Here is a 4,101-nt window from a genome sequence, read left to right as displayed (position 1 = left end):
GTACAATTCAGTTATATTTAGTTTATTTTATTCTACTTATTTTTTTCAATAATTCTAAGAATTCATATTTGATGAATTACATAACAGAATATGTTTTAGGTCTTGCTAATTTTAAAAGCAAAATATTAATCTATTCCATGATTTTCCTATTATAATTTTGCAGAGATTCGTATTTTTTTTAGAGTTACTCAAATTCATTACCTGAAATCATTGACTTTTTTCAATGTAGAAGTTGGAAATTGAATATAAAAATCAAACAAGAATTAGACTGGAGAGCAGAAAATGAATGCACTTAATCATTCTTTTCTCTTGCTAGTTATAAATTTACATGGTGTGAAGAAAATATGAACAGGGCTAATTTTAAGGAGGATATTTTCCTTTAACGTATTTGAGCAACATGGGTTAAATATGAAAATGTTGGTTAGAAACAAAACAAAATAGAAATGCCTCTTGCTACAGATTGAAGAGGGAGTGAAATACACAAATGATTCTAGAGAGGGAAATGATTTTAAAGACTGACAACTTCCGTGTTAAGAGCACTTGTTCTGCAACATTGAACTTTGTCGCCAAGAAGAGTAAGTTTTATGTACCTTGTAAATACTGTTTTGAGGTGAAAGTCTTCCTGTCTATAATTAGTCCCAAGATTCTGTCCAAGCTTTACTGTAACTGGGGGACAAAATAATTTCATTAGTATATACAGTATATCCACAAGGAAGGACATGAGGGGAGGTCCAAGAACTTTGGGAAAAGAACCAGAAGACCTGAGTTCTAGTTCTAGCCTGGTGCTCAGAACTCTGTGTTCTTGGGCATCCATTTAAACTCCAAAAACTTCCTCTCTTGCAAAATAACTGTGAAAGAGCTTGGCTGCAAGATGAGATGATGAGATCTGGTGTTTACAAATATGTGTCTTTCCACTCAGAATGGCTAAAATTAACAAGTCAGGAAATGACAGATGTCAGCAAGGATGTGGAGAAAGGGAAACCCTCCTATACTGTTGGTGGGAATGCAAGCTGGTGCAGCCACTCTGCAAAACAGCATGGAGGTTCCTCAAAAAGTTGAAAATAGATCTACCCTATGACCCAGCAATCGCACTACTGGGTATTTACCATAAAGATACAAATGTAGTGATCTGAAGGGGCACGTGCACCCGAATGTTTATAGCAACCATGTCCACAATAGCTAAACTATGGAAAGAACCTAGATGTCCATCAACAGATGAATGGATAAAGAAGAGGTGGTACATATATACAATGGAATACTATGCAGCCATCAAAAGAAATTAAATCTTGCCATTTGCAATGACATGGATGGAACTAGAGAGCATTATGCTGAGAGAAATAAGTCAATCAGAGAAAGACAATTATCACATGATCTCCCTGATATGAGGAATTTGAGAGGCAGGGCAGGGGGCATGGTGGGGGGTTTGGGGGTAGAGAAGGAAAAAATGAAACCAGATGGGATTCAGAGAGAGACAAACCATAAGAGATTCTTAATCTCACAAAACAAACAGGGTTGCTGCGGGGAGAGGGGTTGGGGAGAGGGTGGTGGGGTTATGGACATTGGGGAGGGTATGTGCTATGGGGAATGCTGTGAAATGTGTAAGCCTGATGATTCACAGACCTGTACCCCTGGGGCTAATAATACAACATATGTTAACAAAAATAATTAATTAAAAAAATATGTGTGTTTGATGATATAGTGGACAGAGCCCAGGGACTACCCAAACATTCATGGTTAGGACTCAAAAGAGAACATGGTAGATGGAACAGAGAAGGGGGAGGAGTAAGACATTTAAGACCGAGAGAATTAATAGTGGAAGCTGAGGGTTTTAACCATGAGTTAAATGGCATTCTTAAGTATTTCATCAAGTTTTTTCATTTTCCGAGGCATTTTGGTACACTTCTTTATTATTATATTATCATATATATTGTTATATATGTTATATATTATCATATACAAATATAATTATTATATGTAAATATACACACAGTGGAGTGCTATTCAACTGTAAAAAGGAAGGAAATTTTGCCATTTGTCACAATATGGCAAGATTGTGACAATATGACAATATGATGAAATTTGAGGGTATTATGCTTAGTGAGACAGGCCAGACAGAAAAATATTGTATGATACCATACCACTTACATGTGAAATGTAAAAAGGCCAAACTCATAGCAACAGAGAATGGAATGGTGGTTACCAGGAGCTAAGGGGTGGGGGATCAGGAAGAAGTTGTGAAAGGGTATAAATTTGTAAATAGAAGATGAACACGTACGTTCTGGAGCTCTAATGCCCAGCACAGCGATTATAGTCAACAATACTGTTGGATACAGTTCAAATTGCTAGGAGACTACATCTTAAATGTTCTCGCCACAGAAAAGATAACCATGACATGACAGTGGTGATCCTATTGCAACACAGAAATGCTTCAAATGAACACATTGTGTACTTTAAACTTCTGTATTATTATGTCAATTATATCTCAATAAAACGAATTTCTAAGCCAAATGATTCACATAGGAGTCCAGAAAAATCATACACTTCATGAATTAGCACACCTAACTCCCTACACAAACCATGTTGAGAAGGGGAAGGAGACAGATCAGTAGGGAGAAATGTCACCCCAAAAGCGCTTTCCTGGATTAAAATGTAAATTTAGATTTGTTTATGGTTTTTCTGGATCCATTGCTAAAATGCAAAATTTTCTAAAATGTGAAAAGTTTTCTGCTAACCTTGAAAGGGAAGATTGAGGTTAAGGGCTCTAGATCCACCGTGCAGACACAATTCTGTAATAACCACTCTAATACCCTAGTAATCTATAAAAAAGAAAAAAGGAAAAAAAAACTTAATTACCATTACCTTACTTTTTTTTGTTTTTTAAGATTTATTTATTTATTTGAGAGAGAGAGTGTGTACAAGCGTGGACAGGGACAGAGGGAGGGAATCTCAAGCAGGCTCCCTGTTGAGTGCAGAGCCAGACACAGGGCTAGATCTCAGGACCCTGAGATCACAAACCTAAGACCATCACCCTGAGATAGTGACCTGAACTGAAACCAAGAGTTGGGCACTGAACCAACTGAGCCAGGTGTACGCCTTCCCATTGCCTTCTAACTGGTCTTTCTGTCTCAAATATTTTCTTCTTCCAGGCCTCCCTTTATTTTTTTCTGGAATTAATTTTTCTAAAATACAACCTTTAATTCTCTATTCCCTTTTCACAGCATGTAAGTTCAAGCTCTTAAACAGACCTTATAAAGCCCATCGGCTTCTGGCTTCTTCCTTCCTCTTTAACCTTACATCTTCAAGCATCCCTCTCCATCTCAGTCTTCAGCAACACAGAAAACAACATTAGACCACCCTAACTTCGTAGGACGTCCTATTCTCCTCTCAAAACCAACTGACGTGCTCAAGTCAACAGCACATAGTCTGAAATAGAGACCACACAGTGAAGGGACGCCTGGATGGCTCAGTGGGTTAAGCCTCTGCCTTTGGCTCAGGTCATGGTCTTGGAGTCCTGGGATCGAGTCCTGCATTAGGTTCTCTGCTCAGCAGGGAGCCTGCTTCCCCCTACCCCACCTCTCTGCCTTCTTGTGATCTCTCTCTCTCTTTCTGTCAAATAAGTAAATAAAATCTTTAAAAAAAAAAAAAAAGAAAGAAAGAAAAGAAAAGAAACCATACAGTGAAGAGTATCATGGCACCTGTGCAAGGAAGTTATGCAAATTCGTGAAGTGTTCCATGTTTTTAAACTGTTTGATTCCATTTGTTCCATGTTTTTATACTGTATGATTCCACTTATATGAAGTACCTGGAGTAGTCCAATTCATCGAAACAGGTAGGAGGATGGTGGTTAGGCTGGGGAGAGTGGGGTCTGGGTAATTAATGTTTGATGGCGGCAGAGGATCACTTCAGTGAGATGGGGAGTTCCATAGAGGGTGTTGTGATGGTAACACCACAACCGAATGTACATGCTACCACTGAACTATACATTTAACGTTGGTTAATATAGTCAATGTTATGTGTATTTTGCCACAGTTTTCTAAAACAGCAAGGATTTCAGGCTCCCCTTTGTCTGTACCCTTTCCAGCCCCAGAAGGAGTTAGGCAC

At 38.3% G+C, this 4,101-nt stretch overlaps 1 pseudogene; it reads left to right on the top strand.

Moving 5' to 3' along the window:
• The first annotated feature begins 3,652 nt into the window (after positions 1-3,652).
• Positions 3,653-3,740, top strand: LOC125101438 (uncharacterized; annotated as a pseudogene).
• The last annotated feature ends 361 nt before the right edge of the window (positions 3,741-4,101 follow it).

Source organism: Lutra lutra, chromosome 5, assembly GCF_902655055.1.
Source record: "Lutra lutra chromosome 5, mLutLut1.2, whole genome shotgun sequence".
In the NCBI taxonomy this organism is placed as follows: domain Eukaryota; kingdom Metazoa; phylum Chordata; class Mammalia; order Carnivora; family Mustelidae; genus Lutra; species Lutra lutra.
This window is presented reverse-complemented; position numbering and strand designations above follow the sequence as displayed.